Raw genomic sequence first — 19,859 nt, 5'->3', positions numbered from 1 at the left:
AATTTTAATGGTTTTACAAGTTAAACTAGTAATTTTGGGGGAAAACAGTGCATGTCCATGATATTCAGGTCAGAATATTGTGCATTCTGGGAAGTATCAATCTATCTCACAATTTACAAGCAAAAAAATCTATGTTCAATCAGTTAATTACATCATAATGGAAAATTAAAGTCCATGCCAGGTTTAAATTAAAGTCCATGCTTATTTGTACAAGTCTTTTTATTTAAATTTTAAGTGTGTTTCAGGCTTCAAAAGGAGTGTTACTGTCATCATACCAAAGAAAGCAGAAACAGATAAATGTGAAGAATACAGAACCATTAGCTTAACTCATGCATCAAAAATTTTAACTAGAATTTTGTACAGAAAAACAGAGGAAAGTGGTCTTAGGAGAAGACTGATTTTGGCTTCATATACAGTATAGGGACAACGGAAGCAATTTTAGTACTCAGATTAATAGTAGAAGGAAGATTAAAAAAAAAAAACCAACATACATTTATAGAATTAGAAGAGGCATTTCATAACGTAGACTAGAATAAAATGTTCAACATTTAAAAAAATGTATAGTTCAAGTACAGAGATAGAAGATCAATTGCTACATTTACAGGAACAAAACTGCAACAGTAATAATCGAAGAACATAAGAAACAATTTAGATCCGGAGTAACAGTGCAAGGTGAAAAGATAAAGGTGTTACAATTTGCCGATGATTTAGTAATTCTAGCCAAGTGTAAAAATGTTTTAGAAGAAACAATGAATGTAATGAATAACATCCTATACAAGGATGTGTGTGTGTTTTGAAAAACAAGTCCCGGGAACGTACCCAGTAACTGATCAAATATTTTACTTGGAATGACTTCATCACATTGCAAGTCCCTTGTAATGAGTTCTATTTCAACACGCTATGTTTAATGCGATGTAAGGATTGAGGTATTTAACTTTATATTCAGATATGTTCAAATGTTAGAAACAAGACAAAAATAATGATTGCGTTGTTACCCTTATCTTTTACATTCCTTCAGCTGTTCAGCAAATTGTTTACTTCAGTGTAATTCCAATATTATGATCACATGCAGAGGTGGTATAAATTCTACAAGATCTCTATTGGACCAAACAAAAAAAGAATTTCTTACCTTCACGAGACAGATGTCAGAATGATCAACATGCATGGTTACAAAAAAAAATTGAGTAGTAGGATATTTGCAAATGAAAAATATTAGGACTGATGCTTGCAAAGTATCATTAGCAGCTAATAAATAAGAAAACAGAAATATATAATGAAGTTTATGAAAAGGGAGTTTTCTGTTAACTTGCAAGAAAAAATTTAATTGAATCTAGAATCAATATGTTAATTTGTAAAATACAGAATTAAATTTCCGACAAAAATGTATAATGAACATGTCTGATAGTCAATGGTCACTGATGCACAGTGTTCTCTGAAATTTTGGTCATTTTTAATTTGGAATTAATACGGTAAGAATATGTTTGGAATCGGCTAAATTTCACACTTTTAGTTAAAATGAATAATTCTGTTTTATGCTTTAATAATTAAATTTGTTAATTTGGGATTAATTGTTTACATCTACATCCACAATAATGTAACAGAGTCAACGTTTTTTACATGAAAAATAACCAATTTAAAATGGTTATTTAAAAATTTTTTGGTTAATGATCTAGTAGAAAGTTTTCAGTATCTGGACTAGATCAAACACCAAAGCTGCAATTATCAAGGGCAAGTATTTAAATGCTTTATTTTAGATACAATTAAAAACTGTACACTGTAATAATAATAATTCAAAGTATTCAAAATTAAAGTAACAATAAAATCATTATAAAATTTGTTTCATAGCAACCATTCATAAATTTTGAAAATAGAAGACATGAGTACGCAATCGGAGAAATATAGAAAATAAATTCGGGGACACAGCAACTGAAAGGCGATGGTAGCAGGGTATAGTTACATTATATTCTGTAACATTTTAAATTTTGGACACTGAATCTAAAATAATACTTTATTTTGATTTACAAATTTTTCTTCGGATAATTTAAGTTGTTTTTTTTTTTTAGCTATTATTTTTTTGTATTATTGCATAGGAAGATTTAAAAAGTTTATTTATGTAAGTTATTTCTTGTAACGAGTAACTTTTTTTTTTTTTAATTTATTTTATTATGCTTTCAAAATTTACACATATAGAAAGTCGTTCTATATTGAATATATCTTCCAAATACAAGATTTATAAAACAGTGTTATGGGTACATAACAGTGTGAGTTTGAGAACGAAACTTTGTCGCATGTTCATTCCGATTAAGTGAGTGCAAGACTAAAGAAAAATTACATAAAAAACAAAGGCTTCAACAAAATTTCAGAAATAATTCCAGGAATTCATACCAGTAATAATGTTTACATATGCAAAATACTACACTCTAACATCTCATTCCCCAAGTAATGCATCCGAGAGCTGCTGATTAGGAGACTCAGGTAACTCAGCCAGTTTTTATTCAGGTGTCTTATGTGAATATAAGTAAAAACTGTACACTCACTGTAAGTAATAATAATAATTCAAAGAATTCAAGATTAAATTAACAATAAAACCATTATAAAATCTGTTTCATAGCAACCATTCAAAAGTTTTAAAACGCTTTTAAAAATTTTGTAAATAGAAATCATGAGTACATAATTTGAAGAAACATGGAAAATAAATTGTAATATATAATATACTTCTAATACGGAAAATAAATTCTTGATAGAAGCGTATAATTAGATTATATTTTCCAACATTTTAAATCACGGACACTGAATCTAAAATAAGATAAGTTTAAAAATCCTTTATTTTGATTTACAAATTTTTCTTCAGATATTTTAAACTGTTTTTTCAGATAATATTTTTTTGTATTACATTAAATGATTTGATATATTAAACAATTTTACCCATACATACTTAGCAGGCTGAGATAAGAATAGAAAAATACATGTTTTGGACTGCAATATGTTAGGGAATAACTTATAAAAGAAATAAAATAAAAAATAATGAAACCACAAATATATTATGGTTGAATTACTTTATATGTATTGATTGATTCATTCTAATTTCTCTTAACACTATTTTTGACTCAAAATACTATTTTAGCATCAACCCGTTCTTCGTGTTACAATGATGATAAAGGAAAACTAACACAACTCAATTTTATAGTTACAATATTTTGAAAAAGTAATAACTGCAAAATCAATAATAATAAAACTACAGGCTTTATGAAAGAAAAAAATGATATTGATATAACAATCTTTTTATAGCGACTTAATATATTTTTGGTAATATTTAACAGATACTATTTTTTTTCTCTGTTGACTCCCCATCCGAAAGCCTGCATTAAGAAACTTTGCTTCAAAAAATTATTTTTGATATAAAATAATAAGCAGTGAGATAACAAACTTAAATCATTTTACATAAGTAATATAGTAATTGTTAATAGTCTGTTATTATATGTTATAACAGCCTGTTTTGCAATACTGAAAAGATATCAAAAAACTGTACACTTTAATGAATAACAATTTTATAGATTAATGCTATGTACTAATTTTACAACCATGAAATATTTATAATGAACGTACCTTTTTAAAAGTATTATAAATGGTAATTTTGTTTTTTGAAGAGAAAAAATTGTAAATTACCTCATTTGTTAAAAAGTATAAATACTTTTGTATTAAAAGTATAAAGTTAACAATATTAACTTTTTAAATCAAATTAATACACAAACAAATTTAACCAAAATATCTCTTACAATTTCATCATTATCAATAAAAGGTATTATTGATAATACCCCCGCCCCTACAATACAGGATTTTCAATAAAATGAATAATCATAAAATCAACAATTTGAACAGCACCAATAATAATATTGGCGTCATCAATCATAACAACATATATATATATATATATATATATATATATATATATATATATATAGAATCATTCCAACAATAACTAAATCAAATAAATAAAAAATAATAAAAAAAGAATCAATTATTCCAATTCTATTAAACCTAATAGGAATCCCAATGATAATAATTTTTAAATTAAACTAAAATAAGAAGGATTTAAGTTAAAAAAACTATTAACCTTCAAAGTTAAAATTATTATTATAAATAAGCCTTAGCAAATAAATGCACCACTATATTTGCAATATAGAATCATAATTGAATATAAAGCAAAATAATGAGAGGTTATAAACCTTAAATAAATTTACAATTTATCACCTAAATCAGACATCCCATTATTAATGAATAAATGAATATTTTCAATGAACCACAACGATATTGGAACTCTATACTTCATCTTTGGACTCTGAGCTAGAATATTGGGAACAATAAGAAGAGTAATTATCCGCACAGAATTAATAACAACCAGGATCAATAATTAAAAATGATCAAATTTATAACACCATCGTAACATCACATGCATTCATTATAATCTTCTTTATAGTAATACTGATCATAATTGGAAGATTTGGAAACTGACTAGCACCGATAATAATCGGAGCACCAGATATAGCATTCCCTCAAATAAATAATATAAGATTCTGACTATTACCACCATCAATTACATTACTAATTTCAAGCTCAATTGTGGGTTCAGGATCAGGACAGGATGAACTGTCTACCCACCCCTCTCAGCCCAAATCGCACACTCAGGACCATCAGTAGACCTAACTATCTTCTCCCTTCACATTGCAGGATTAAGATCAATTATAGGAGCGATTAATTTTATGCCCACAACCATAAATATATGACCGAAAGGAATAATTATAGAAAAAATACCATATTCTGTTGATCAGTTATAATCACAGCAATTCTATTACTTGTGTCACTTCCAGTACTTGCGAAAGCAATTACAATGCTATTAACAGACTAAAATTTCTATACTTCATTCTTTGACCCCACTGGAGGAGGGGACGATCAACACTTCTTCTTTACCAACACTTATTTTGATTCTTCGGACATCCAGAAGTATATATTTTAATTCTACCAGGATTCGGATTAATTTCACACATTATTACAAACGAAAGAGGAAAACATCTCAGGAATGATCAATCTGTGACTGTACAAGAGTACACTTCATTTACACATTCATACATATCATCCTCTGAATTAATTCCTTACAGTGGTTCCAGAGGCTAAACAGAAAAAGAAAGAAGGCAATCGATAATGGAAAAACTTAAATACCAGTAAATCTTTTTAGTAGCTGCTTCATATATTTATTTTTCTTCATCGCCAAACTCAAGAAATAAGAAATTCATAAAGAGTAATTTTTGGCAAAAATATATCCTAGCTTTGATCTGATTTTCAACCTCATCAGACAAAATTTTAAGGTGCTTTTTTTTTAGCCTTGTTGAATAACACTTCCGAATCAGGTACTCATTAAAGTAAATAATTACTCCAATAAATAAATTTTAAACTGCAAAACAATGAGGCCTCACAGAATCCATACTTAAAATATAAATTTCTAAAACTTTTATTTTCAAGATTGAAATCCAGTTATATCTAGTATTAATATAAACAGTATGGGGACATGTTTTTAAAAAGGAAAATAAATGTCAACTTAAAAATTAAAAAAAAAAAATTTATAGTTTTTTATTTATATTGTAAATTAATTTTCACATATAAAAAAAAACAAACCTAATTCTTCAATGTTTCTTTTAATTTACTCATAGCTGGAAATACCATCTTCATATCTACAGAAAGAAACAGACTATGAGAAATCTCGATTATTTTAAAAATGGTTGAAAGAAAACAGTAGTCTGTAGACTAAAAGTAAACAATGGCCAAAATTCATTCCATTTCAAACCTTATTTAACTGGAATTTCAGGCTATACAAGGTAATTCATAAATGTTTTACCTCCACTACACAAACACATCCCTAAGGGTCATTTTATAATATTACAACGAATATTACTACTTCTGGTCCTGATACGGAAACCCAAGAATTTGCAAAATTTTTTTAATCTTTCAACTAGTCCTCTTGCAATTCATTTACATACTCGTATACGTGTTATTATCACTAATGAATTATTTTTTAGTTATAGGTAGTGAAAAATAATCATGCATTTAAATATTTTTGGTATAACTTACGAGGCAAAATTAATTATTTTACATGTGACAAGTGTAAATTATACTGATAAACATAATTTTTGTTTCCTAGTATGCAATGCATGATTTTAATCTGTTTTTTGATGCTGAAAATGAATATGAATTCAGAATCTTTCTATCGCCCACCATTTTTAAAAAAAAATTTTAATTAGGATTTATTTTTAATTTTTCAACATATAGTTAGCATTTTAATCTCCTATACTGTATTTTGTTAGCTCATTTTTTATTGTTTAACTTTGTTAACTTAGTTTGTAAGCTAAAAATTAACAATCCTAGACAAAGAATTAAATCATATCATAGTCACATAATACGACATCATATCTAATACTGAAGTCAGCCTTCATGGACAAGATTAATCAAGTCTGTGCAGGTCCAAACATCTAGCTGAAAACAAAGCTGTATTCTTTGTATTAAGCACTGGATTTAGGAATTAATTAATTATGTTCAGTCTTAAGTTTGTTAACAGTGCAGTGTCATAATTCCTTGAAATTGTGTAAATTATGTGGATGCCTTTTGTTATGTGTGTGGTGAGTTTACCATAAAATCAAATAGAAAAAACATTACACCTTAATTAAAAAAGCATATCATTTGTTTTTCAGTGTAAAATTGGTGATCAGGAAAAGACATGGGCTCCTCATATAGTATGCACTAATTGTTCTGTATATTTAAGAGGATAGCTGAAAGTGAATTAAATGATTTGGTGTGGAATTTAAATTTAACAAAAAATCAAGCTGAACTGTTAGGATCAAGACTACAAGGTTGGAATTTACAATAAAAAATACAAAAATTTTGGGCTTTTGAAGCTGACAAAAAGGAATTTTCTGTACTTACTGATGAAAATAATTTGGTTAAAGTTCATAAACCTGAGGACTGGTGCATTTTCATTGATTCGCCCAAGCACAGTTAAAAAGTGGTTCTACAATAAAACGGTAACAAATATCCTTCAATACCAATCACTTATGATATTATTTTGAAAGAGAATACGATTTTATGAAAGATGTTCTTGAAAAAATAAATTATAAAGAAACACAGCTGGAACATATGTGGTGATTTCAAAATTATAGTTTAGACATGCAGTTAGACTATACCAAGTATATGCGTTTTCTTTGCAAATGGGACGACTGAGCTAGGGATAAACATTATGTTACCAAAGAGTGGAAGAAACAAAACAACTTAACTCCAAATAGGAAAAATATTATTCACGGGCCCTTAGTTGAATCCAATAAAATATTTTTACCTCCTCTCATTATCAAGCTTTGTAAAAGTAATGAAGAAAGATAGTCGTGGATTTTTGTACATCAGGCAGAAATTTCCGAATGTAAGTGAAGGAAAAATTAAAGAAGGAATATTGTTGGTCCTCAAATAAGAGAGTCGATCAAAGATGATTATTTAACTCAATGTTAACTAATGTAGAATGTGCAGCTTGGGCTTCATTTAAAGACGTTTACTAAAATTTTCTCGGCAAACAAAACTCTGACAATTACCACGATATTGTTATTAATTGCTTACTTCATACAGAGCTTTGGGATGTAACATGTCTTTGAAAATACATTTCCTCCACTCACATCGGAATTTTCCCAGACAATCTCAGAGATGTAAGTGACGAACACGATGAATGTTTTCATCAAGACATTTTGGTGATGGAAAGCTGCTGTAGTAAAGGGAAATTCAAAACTAACATTCTAGCCGATTACTGTTGTACATTGATTCTGGTTGTGCCTGAGGCAATTTATAAAAGAAAAGCAGGGAAATCATTCTAACACAGGTATGGCCATGCAAAACTATAAATTTTACAGATTTTAACTATATTTTCCCTTAATTTTTTTTTGAAGCGTAATTTATTTAAAACTAAGGGTAATAGAAAAATTGTATTTACAGATCTGTAATGTACACAAAAAATCATTTCAAGAAATGGTATTACACTTAGAGAAACAGTAAAAATGTTTTTCTGATACAGCACTAATAAACAAATAAAAAAAGATTTGTTTACCCAGATTTTCTAACTTTTTAATACTTTCAGTATGATGTGATTAGTCCAAATTTGCGAAATAAGCAGTTACCTCACCTTTGCATCATTAGAAATTAATCTTTTTCCAATGAGCCATTTCTTCAGATTTGGGAGGAGGAATTAATCAATTGAAGCCAAGTCAGGGGAATACAGCAGATGCTTCCACATGTCATTGTCAAAGTGTAAATTTTCATGGAGTTTTGCAGCTACTATCAGATATATGTATATATATATATATATATGGGCACATTATTGTGGTAAAAGAAAAGTATCTTTTTGGCTAATGTGGCAGTACATATCAATCAGTAAAGCATCAGAACTGTAATGATCCTCGTACTTGTAAGTTCAACTTTTAAATTCATGTATTACTAAAGAATAAACCAAAACATGGTAAAAAATGCAATGAAGTCAAATTAAAAAATCAACATTAAGTGCATGCATAAAGTTTCATTCATATAACTACTCCACTAAATACACTCTATAAGGCCGAGTAAAACTTCATAATCACTTTCAATACAAAATAATTGCACTAACTTACTGCTTCATTTTTAATTTTACGTTCTTCAGATTTAATTAACTTGATCCCTTCAATCACAAGAGGATCTGTCACTTCATAAAAATTATCATAACCATTACTGAGTTGGTTCCTCTTTCACTTGCAAAAATCCACTTTCCTGAAACACAAAATCAATAATTTAGTGTTATAGTTTAATGGCATGGTAATACTTTCCATATGACACAAAAAAAAGCAAAAAATAAATCAAGTTATACTTACACAAACAGGTGTAAAATCATCTTCAATAGGGCGATGTGGTAAAATCAACCATTAAGTTTCCTTTGTGGTATCATCTTCAGTTTCTAGTTTGATACTGTTACAGGGCAGAGCTTCATACAAGTAGATATTCTTTACAGGTACATCCATTATCTTCAAAAATAAAAACATTGTATGTTAAAATTTAAGTATTTATAATGAAAACAACAAAGTTGGTACAAACTGTAAAACATTTCATATATTGAAATTGTTTTTGTATGTAACTTTTTTTTTATCTGAATATTTAGAACTGAATTATTGTGTGTGTGTGTGTGTGTGCCACTATATACAAAATCTAACACTCTTACCACTTCATTTTCAACTTTTCAATTTTCTGATTTAATGTTGGTCTCTTCAATTGTTACAGATTAGTTAAAGTTAGTTTTTCGATTATCACCACTCATAATGTCAAGCAGTTCCTCTTTCAGTTGTTTTAAATTTATTTTCTGTAATAAAAAACAATAAATTAATGCTATAAGTAAATATGTTTATGATTTATTGTATAATTTATAAAATAAAAGTAAATTGTTTGTTTCTAATTAGCTTATCACACACATAAAGAGTGTAGCCCCAATTTATTATAGCCACATAATAATAATAATAATAATAATTATTACTATTAGTTGACTTTAATGTGCCAAGTTTTGTTTGGGAAAACCAAGAAACGTTTCTTTTGCTAAATTTTATCATACAAATTTAAATGTTACAAATGCTGCTACTCACAAATTATAAAGTGGTATTGTTTTTTACAAACTGTAAATTTTACAACCAATTAGTTAAACTGTTGTGGTAATTCTCATGATTTAGCTTTTTCTAATCTTACCGACAGTGCTAATATTGCTTTTGGTGAAAGTTTTTAGTGATAAATATCATTTATCACAAACATCAAAGATAACGTTACCTAAAATTTTAATTATAATCTTATTTCTCATAAATACTTACCAGATTATAAAAATATTAATTTTGTAATATTCAGCATTTATTATACGAGTCTGATTGCAAATAATATTTATTTTTTATATCATCACATAAGCATGAAGCTTGTGTGGAGCATGGAAATGGAATTTTATAACATATGAAAAATGTCATGCCTGACCAGGGTTTGATATGGATCATGATACAGGAATTTTTGCTGACAAATTGCAACTATGTATTAATAATATTGTTGACTATCACGTACAAAAAATAGTTATACAAAAATGTAATTTTCAAAACAGTCCTCTAGTGAACTTATTATTGCAATTAATAAGAAAAAATCCATAAGCTTCAAACACAATAAAAATTTATTTTAAAATTAAACAAAAATGAAATTCATTCAGTGTGTGATAAGGAGGGTAAAATGATGTTGAAGTGGGACGATAAACGAGATGTCTTGGGTTTGACAACTAAGCATAAATGGCATAGAAGTAGTACAGAAAGAAAGAAGATGATGGTTCCAAATGTTGTCAACGATTATATTTTTATAGACTGAGTTGATAGGGTGGATCAAATGCTGAGCGCACATCCATTCAAAAGAAAAAGACAAAAAGGGTGATATAAAAGCAGTTCTGCCAACTTTTAAATATCACTGTATTCAATCCTCATGGTTTATATAAGAAAAGTGGTGAGACGTACAATCCTCTTCAATTCAGAGAGAAAATTGTTGAAATTCATCATAGTCATTTCCAAAAAAGGTAGGACCTCTGAGAAGATCCTCTAATTCTCTCTCTCTCTGTGTAATGACATTTCTAGTCACATATTCCAGATACACAAAAAACCTACACAAAATAAGATGTTTTTTGTATAACAAACATAAGAAATGAATTGCAACATTATCGCTATTAATATGTCATTATCATATTCATAGCCTCTTGTTTTAGAAATTTCCACACTAAGGAAAACAAAAATATTTCTAATAAATTTTCGTATTTCAAAACTTTAAATCAAATGTTAAAGCTTAAATCCAGATTAGGCAACTTAAAAAGCTAATACATTGTTTGAAAACATTTTAACGCTATTTACTTCAATAGGAATTTTTTTTATTGATCTTAGTTTTACTGGGTTTTTTAATTTAACTTTTTTCAATTCATTTAGCAAAAACATGTATTTTAGCCTTTGTAAAACTTATAGTAAGTAAATTTCTACATAATTATCCAGATTTGGCCAGAAAGGTTCATCTGGACGATTGGTGTTTCACTGTATGCAGAATCTAATATCCTTACCACTTCATTTTCAACTTCTAAATTTTCTGATTTAATCAAGTTGGTCTCTTCAATTGCTAAACGATCTTTATCAATATCAAGTAGTTCCTCTTCCAGCTGTAATAAATCTACTTGCTGAAATATAAAAACAAAAAAATGAATGTAACAAAATAATAAAGATTTTTTTTTGTATAATTTATTAAATAAAAATAAATTGTTCCTGTAATTCGCTTAGCATACACATATAAGACAGCCACAGTTAAATTATTATTATTAGGTAACTTTAATACGCCAGGTTTTGCTAAATATTATCAAAAAATGTTGCAACTCATCTTATAGATTTTTCTACAAATTGCAATCTTTTACAATGAAATAATCTGTTAAAACTCTTGTGGTAATTCTCATGAGTTTGTTTTTTTTTAATCTTACTGACATTATGTTAATATTGCATACAGTAAAATTTTTTATCATGGTAAATATCATTTACCTTAGAGATAATATTGCCTAAGATTTTGAATTCTAATCTTATAGCTAATTAATTCTTACCAGATATTTTTATAACATTCAACATTTACTAAATAGGAGTTTGATTGTAAATAATATTTATTTTTTATAATGCCACATAATATTGAAGTTTGTGCGTGAAACATGGAAATTGAATTTTATAGCAAATGAAAAATGCCATGGCTGACTGGGATTTGATATTAATTACTAATATAGAATTGTTTTTGAGAATTGCTACTACATATTAACAATGTTGTTGATAATCATGTACCAAAAATATTTATAAAAAATGTAATTTTTGAAGCAGTTCTCTACTGAGAATTCACACAATTATTAATTAGAAAAACTTCAATAAGTTTCAAAAACAACATACATCTATCTTATTATTAAGAATTATTTAAGAACAAAATATTCGTAATACTCTTAGTCATAAGATTTATTTTTTAATTATACTGTTAAAGTTGAGGAATCTTTATCTAATGATTCCAAAGATTTTTAAAATAAGCTAACAAAAACGATGATAGATCTATTTTAGGTGGCCACAAAGACAGAGAGAATGTCCTCAACACTGATGTGGCTAATGGCCAATGTCAGAGGTCCCAGGGCATCCAAATGCAGGATATTAGAATCTACGGTGGTGTTGGCTATATAGCCGACACCACTGCTATCACATACAATATTGTATGTGATGGCTATCACATACAATATTGTATGTGATGGCAGTAAGGTGGGAGCCCTTCAGGCTGAACAGCATGTATAGGAAGTTGGCAATCTGCGTGACCCAACTATATAGAACAGTCTCCTTGGATGCTTCACTAGTGTCGGTGGGGGGAATGCCACCATTGGACCTCATCGCCAAGGAAAAAAGGGACAGGACCACAGAAGGCAAAGAGCCGCATGTTTATTGAATAGCAGGAGGTGGAAGAATTCAAAAGGACATTAGAGCTATATTTTGATCCCAGAGGTAGCTGTATTGGTCAATAGACCATGGGTCATTTGGGGTCTACGTCTGCAGGATTGGAAGGAGGTGTACAGATCAATGTCAGTATTGTGAAGAAACTAACACAATGGAGCACATCTTTTTCATGTGACCCAGGTGGAAGGAAGAATTGCCATGTGATGGTTTGGACTCGCTGGGGGGGTTCATGCAGTTGATGCTCTTGTCTGGTGAGGGTTGGACCATGTGTTCACAGTGGTTTCAGGTGGAGTGCTCCACCAGAAACTACTAAAGGAAGAACATGAGGAGGGCAGCATGGATGTCAGTTGAGGGTAGTGCTGGGCACCAGTCATTGGGGGCAGGTGGCAGAGGTACCTCGACATTGCCATCAGCAATGGCTCCCATGAAATGCATTCCTGCCATCTAAGACCAGCATAGCTGTGTGGGGTTAAGAATCTACTTGTATAGTATATATTGTCGTAAATATAATGTGAATGTGGTGTGTAAATATTTGTATGAATGTGAGGTGTACCTATGACACATGTGGTGCTAAGGTTGAGCCTTTACGACAGTTCCAACACCACGTTGCATGAGGGAGTGGGTTTTTAGTGGGCCCACTGCAGTAGGTGGTGAACCTTACACACCCAGTATGTATGGGCTAGTTTTTTACTTAAAACATAATCACAATTTCTTTCTCTGAATGCATCATAAATGATACTCGATGGAATTAAACTTTCTTCCTTCAGATTTGCCACAATAATCGTTAAATCTGAATAGCTTCATTCTACAGTTGCTCGTCCATAAGAAAACATTAAGATAAGTTGTACCATATTCCAAATATCACTATACTCTTTAAAAATTAATTACCAAAAAAAGCATCCAGCCTTAATTTATCCCTCTGAAATTCATTGAAATTAATTGGGCATTCCAACATTTCCTTCAAGAAACAATTTAAATTGCTGTAATACTGTATTATAGATATTTGAATTGATTATGTACAGTGTACGTATATTTAAAAACTTGCTTTAAAAATTTGCAAGCCATCAACGCAAAATAGATAAATTTTTATCAAAAATGATTCATGAAAACTAATTGAATGGATTTTTCTCAAAACTTTATTTAAATAAAATCTTTCTCCATTTACCCAAATATTACGGTTAACTTAGCGTTCAAAATCCCTTGTATTTGAATAGATGCATGAAGTCACGTGAAAAACTGCAACTCAAATCAAATATGCAGGAACCTATGGAGGCACAGTTTATAATATTTAAACTACTTCGGGAAAGAGTTGCATGTAAATTTCATTTTAATAAAGAACAAAGTTAAATACCTAAGAGACTATGCTCATCCTGGTAGAAAAAGTAGGGGGTGTTTATCAATTCACATATTATTTCTACATCGTGCAAACCAAAGTGATTCAAGCATTCGCAATAAAGCCTTATACTCCTGAAAACATATGATATTCCAGACATGAATTCACCAGAGAAACCTATAATATGTCATAAAAATAATAACAGTGAAAATCAATTGAAATAGTATCATAATATTATAATACAATTTGACAGAAGTTTTTTCAATATTTCTCAAACATCACAGTGTAAACTAAACAAGAACATTATGAAATGATGAAAATTACACGTGGAATCAATTGTTTTCTTTCTTAGACTTTTAGTGGATACAGTATACCTTACATCTATTCAACCACCCATTTTGTTACCTTTATTTACAGTAAAAATTTCACTAAAAACAAACTTAGTTAAAATACTGTAACTTTAGAAAAAGTCAAATTTTACAATATCTCCAGGGCACAAATAAATATTCCTGGGAAAATAAGCAAAAATACAGAATTCCAGAACATTTTCAGTACTGAAAAACGACTTCTAAATTCCAGTAAATTCTTAAATTCTTAAGTTTCAGAATGCACGGGAACCCTGTGTAAAGAACGTAGTGCTATTCAATCTTTTAATGGTCAAAAAGTGAAACCGATCAATATTTATCATCAATAAAAGCAGATTTATACTGAAATAAAGAGTAAACAGAATATGGAAAGGTGATATAAATTTGTAATACATTAACTGATGCTCAAGAATTATCATTCAAGGTTTGAATCAAGTTAATAAAATATTGGAAACTAGATACAAAACATTTAGCGAGTAGCACATTTTCTTCCTAGTCATGCCAGTACCTCAATGAAATTGCATTGAAAGACTTGGACTACGACAAAATTTGTACACAATACATTTCCCACCAATTGTCTGACCGACACAATCAGGTAATATTGTCAGTGTGCTTTTTCAAAAAGAATCATGTAGATTATGTTTAGTGATTTTCATGATCAGACTGTTTTTGGTAGTAAGATCTAGGTGCCTCATTACATTCCAAAGTAAGAAACGGTCACTTGAATGAAATCATCCCAACTCTTAAAAGCACAACAATCCAAGCACATTCTTTTACGTCACAAAATCCCATGACGGAAATTTGTTGGGATTGAAAGGGCATTCTTTTAGTAGAGTTTTCATAACAAATGGTACTACAATAAACCCTGATTAGTATTTCTTGAAGCATTATTGTTCACAACAAGTCTAGTTTTGTACTGCAGCTACAACTCAAGCTTTTTTCAGTAGTTTTGGACAAGAAGTTCTCATTCACCCATCTCATAGTTTGGTCCTTGCTCCAAGTAATTTTCACTTATTTCCTAAGCCTATGAGTTCCAAGGTAGAAAATATTTTAGAAGTTAACTGCTTCCAGTTAAACAAATTTATAGAGGATAATAACAATAGAATTTAAAGCCAAATAAATAGATATAATTAATCCTTAAATCTAAATTACACAGAGAAATAGTTTCAGACACTGTGTGTTTAAACAAATACAAACCACAAAAGTAGATTTTTTTTCTTAATTTTTTTACAGTTAACAAATGGTACTTATCCTCTGTGTCTTATCCTGGTGACTTATCCTCTTACATGTATAGATTTCTGAGAAAACCCCTGTCGATAAACTAACAGCTGACAGCATTTCTCCACTAGCAAATATAATCATTTATTTACAGCTTAGAATGGATAAATTATTTCAATTAGTTATTTCAGATTGCAAAATTTAACATCAAATTTTTTTCAAATTTACCATAATAAATCCTGAAAAATTAAGTCTAATCCAATTTAAAGAAAGGCATTCTCTTTCAATTTTATTTATTAGGGGATAAATTTGCAAGTATCAATAAATGATGTAATTTACAATGTTAAGAAAGTAATATAAATAACTAAAGAAAGTAAACCAAACAACACAGAGATAATAAAAAGGTTATTTTTTTGTTTAACTTATTCATAAAATTTGTAACAAGATCATAACTTATAAAAGCAGAATAAAAAAATATTCAAAAAAAATGTAACGTACTAATGCAAAAAGTCGATCCCATTTATACTGCAGAGCAGCCAACTCACTACGCAAAGTGGTATTCATATCGTGGGTCATTTCTTCACCAGATCTCTGTAAACTACACAAATAAATCAGATTACTCCTAAAAACACCATATATGCCCTCTAAAACACCATATTTATTTTATCATCGCAAGGAAACTGATCTATAACATTTATAGGTCATCCAACCTCATTTGTTGAAATTTTGTTACGTTAATTTAGATAATTATTCATTACGATAACAACATAAATGTTAAAAACTGATTATACCTTGTACAAAAAACCGAGTCCAAGGCAGAAACAGCTTAATGAGACTGTGAGCATAGATTTAAAACCTTTACATTAAACAATAATTTAATAGTTTTTATTAAATCAAATCTGTTATTTGCCTAAGTCAAAATGGTATTTTGTATTTCACTTCATTAATTTTCATTTTTACTTTCATTAATTTGAACCATTTATTAACCAACACTAATATGTGGCAAAGCAAAATAAATGATTAGATGTGCATAAAACATTCACCAAAAAAATCCATTGTCCATGTAATACGTAAAATAAACTACTATACTGTTTCAAATTTTATATTTGAAAACAAAATATAGCTTCAAACACAAATACATTTAACATAAAAGCACTCCATAATATAGTCAATGTTTTACAATAACCTTATAGATATAATTTCACTAGTACATCAAAATTAACCTCTCAGACATTCCACACTTACAAAACATATCCATATGTTAATTCACCACAAAATTATGAAATAATACTAGAATAAAAAACCAAAACAACAGTATACAAAATAAACAGACATAATATATTTCACAATATTCATACCTTATCAGCAATATCGGCTGACAATTGGCACAACACTGAAGTTTCCACAAAAACAACAAAGTGCAATGAGATAGGGGGTTAAATAAATTGGAGTTTGCACAGCGGTTGGAAGGGAAAAATGATGTTCTGTTCCAACACTTGATTTTCAAACGAGGCCTATTTTCATATTGATGACACTGTTAACAAACAAAATGTCCGCCTTTGGGTGGCAGCAGCTCCAAAAATCACGTGTGAAAAACAACAACATGGGCCTAAAGTAACTGTTTGGGCAGCTTTATCCAGACACAGATTGATAGGGCCAGTGTTTTTCAACAATACAGTTTATTCTCAATGCTATTTGTATATGTCAAGGAATAATTTTCAACCTAAACTGCTTACAACTAGTTGCCTTTATATATTCAATGGTTTATGCAAGATTGTGCAACTTCTCGCACCGCTAATGTGTTAGATTTTTTAAATTCAGTTTTTGGTTATTGCATAATGTCAAATCGCTATCCATATTGCCACAATGAAGGTTTCTTTTGGACACCTTTGAGCCCAGATTTAAATCTTTGTGACTTTTTTTATGAGGATATTTAAAAGAGAAACTTTTTCTGTTACTATCTGCAAATCTTATGGTCATGCACATGCAGACAGTTCAGTTGTGTGAAGAGATTCATGAGGACTTGTGTTGCAGAGTCATCAGAAATGTACACACTCACCTTTAAAAGCTGTTAGGCAAAACTGTTAGCCACATTGAACATGTCTTGCAGTAAAAGAACTTTCCATGAATACTGAATTTGATATGTAAAGTTGTAATAACATTTAATTTAAAAATAAATATGTAATCCAAAATTAAAATGTGTCAACTTATTATGCACACCCTATAAGAAAAGTAATTTTCAAAGAATTCTACACTTGATTAATAGATTGTGAAAAAACTATGGCTTCTTCCAACAATACGAAGAAACAAGTGTTGCACACATCAAACAATTAATTAGCACACATTCATGCAGCTTTTACTGTCAGCAAAGAACAGTGTGGCTTCCTTGTCACCACGATTTGTCAAGTTGCAATTCTGACTAGACGATTTGTCTAGTTGCAAGTCCTATACTATCAATAACTGAAGGTGAATGTTCACAATAAAAAACTGAAGTCATTGACAACAATTTGCATCAGGTGACCCTCAAAATGATTAATTTAGCATTGCTGCATCAGCTGTGCAGGGTGATAACTTCGGATATCTATTGCCAAAATGTGATAGATATGTTAAGATAAAAATACCTTTTGGCAGAATTTACAAACATAATTCTTCTATTTTGTATGAATATTAAAAGATGTATTTTTAAATTGTCTGAGATTAAATGACTTTTGACAAAAGTTACAAATATAATTTTTGTATTTAGTATGAATAAAAGGCTAGTTTGATCAGTAAATAAAGACACTCATTCAGTACCTGTAACTTTAAGCAATTTACTATATAAAAATATAAAAGCTATTTACTTTAAAAATATATAGAAAAACCACTAAATAGTCATTTCTTGAATTGAGTCCTACATACACACAAGGCCAATTTGAAGTTGTTTAAAATCCTAACAATCTAGAATTAGTTAGATAATTTATAAGTATTCATTTACTAAAATACTCTATAAGAAAAATTTACATGGTTTATTAACACTATGAAATGATCATCTTATTTTTCATCAAAATTTAGAAACCATTAACTCAGTCTACAAGGTAGAATAAGTTTCACTGCTGACAGTTCAATTGAGGGGATAATGTATTGTGACATAATGTTGTAGGGGTTGAGAATGAAAATATTTTTACTATTTTGTCCACTGTGCAAAAAACTGAATTTAATTTTCCAGGTTCAGTTACAAAATTTTTATAATCTCCTAGTTTTCAGGGAATAATCTTTTGCCTTTATAGTCTATAATCGTATAATAATGTTTCCAACTGATTTTTCATAATATTAAGAGGTAATTTTGTTATTTATTTTACTTATTTTTCACTACGGCTGTTGATATTAAAGTATTGGAAAGAATGTTTAAAGATTTTAAAACTAAATACAAAAAAAATATGTAGATAAAGAGTTCAAAAGTAAATCAGTAATATAAAAATACTGTCAAGTCTAGATGAGCAAAATATAAGTATCAGGGAATTGAAGGAATTAAAAGCCGTTCTAGCGGAGCAAAAAAAAAATCACTAGAGATTACTGAAACAGAAAAATTTGATCCTCTATGAAATTGAAAAAACTGAAAATTAAGGCATCAAAAATTCTACATGATATTATTCAACAGTATTAAATGGTAAAATGCCAGTTCAAGTGTCTGTGGATAATTTAAATTATATAAAAAATATAGGGTGATTATTTTGATAAGGCAAACTGTAATGTTATTTTCAAGAGTATACAAAAAAATGAAAATTCTCTGGAACACAAATAAATTGGAGGGAACCAGGATTTTTGTTACGGAGGAGTGCAATAAGGAAGCAAATATGATGAGAAAGAAGGTAATTAAGATATAAGTTAGGCAGCAGGAATCAAACAAAACAGTAAAATGAGAGGGAACAACTTCTTTAGAACATAGAAAACTGCATTATACAGAACTATTGAAGGTACATGGAAAATATATACAAGAGAAGAATCAGAAGAGGGAGCAAGGAAGCGATCGGCAAGAGTTCTAAATTACATTAAGAAACACAAGAGATCATCAAGTAGAACAATTTTATGATAAAGCATTTTTATAAGGTCTTAGAATACGGAGGAGTTTTGCAATATACTGTATTTAATTTCACTACTAATGAAACAATGTGCATTCCACTAAAACATGAAATAATTTGTTTTTTAAAAGCTTTCTAATTTCTGTGGTAGTAAAGTATTCTGTGACCAATATGACTGATACATTATGACCAAAAAATAAATTATATATATAAATAAACAAATTGGTAACGTAAATAGGAATATGTCAATTTTTGGTTAAAAAAGTTTCATAACAGAAACCAATAATTAGTATAACAAATTAATGGCTAATATAAATTACTTTTC

The sequence above is a fragment of the Lycorma delicatula genome, chromosome 3 (assembly GCF_047948215.1).
Source record: "Lycorma delicatula isolate Av1 chromosome 3, ASM4794821v1, whole genome shotgun sequence".
Taxonomy (NCBI): Eukaryota; Metazoa; Arthropoda; class Insecta; order Hemiptera; family Fulgoridae; genus Lycorma; species Lycorma delicatula.
Note: the sequence above shows the minus strand (reverse complement) of the source record.